The following is an 821-nucleotide window of genomic DNA, read 5'->3' on the forward strand; positions in this document are numbered from 1 at the left end:
GGTGGAAGTGCTCAGTTCAGAGCACTCCTTCATTTGGGCATTCTGTTTCATTTCCTTTCCTGAGGGGCTGGGGAAAGTGCTGAGACAGCTTCTTCTGAGTGACATCAGTGCCCAAACTGTCACCAGGTCCAGTGAGAATTGGGCTGACATCGTATCTTGCACTTCTGCTCTTGCAGGGAGAAATCCGGTGGTTCTTGCATTTCAGGGCCACTGCCTGTGAACTCCTAAGGTGGGCTGCCTGGACTCAGCACCTGTGAAAATTACCTGTTTGTTCCTGAGATAATGGTGAAAGCTGTGAACCAGGGCGGGCCTCCACTTCCCATCAGATAAATGAAGGTAGAGGAACAGAGCTCTGAAGTATCCATTGTTCTTCTTACTAAAGGGAGACAGGGAGGCTTTGAAAAACTCAACATTTTGAGACACCTCCCCCTCTTTGATATGTTAAGCTCTTTGTGCCTGGGAAATGCCTCTGTGCCTTTCCAGAGGGGAGAGGTTTTAACCTGCTTCTTGTCCTTTCCCCATCGTGTTCCTGCACCCACCACAGCCCCGGGAAGCAGCAGCAGGGAAGCAGCAGTGTCACATCCCGGCACAGGCCTTACCTGACCTGCTCCTCAGCTCGAGGCAGGAGGTGAAGGAAAAGCCATCCCAAAAAAGGCTACAAAAGTGGGCTGTAACACACGGACAGCAAGGGAGCTGTAGCTGGGGCAAAGTCACTGTCAGACAGCCCTGTTCTGTTAAACAAAAAATTTATAGAAACAGGAAGGGTGGAAAAGGATATTACTAAAGAGCAGCCTCTCCCTCTTGCTCTCCTGCCATGAGGA

Source organism: Chaetura pelagica, unplaced genomic scaffold (genome assembly GCF_000747805.2).
Source record: "Chaetura pelagica isolate M959 unplaced genomic scaffold, ChaPel_1.0 scaffold222, whole genome shotgun sequence".
NCBI lineage: Eukaryota > Metazoa > Chordata > Aves > Apodiformes > Apodidae > Chaetura > Chaetura pelagica.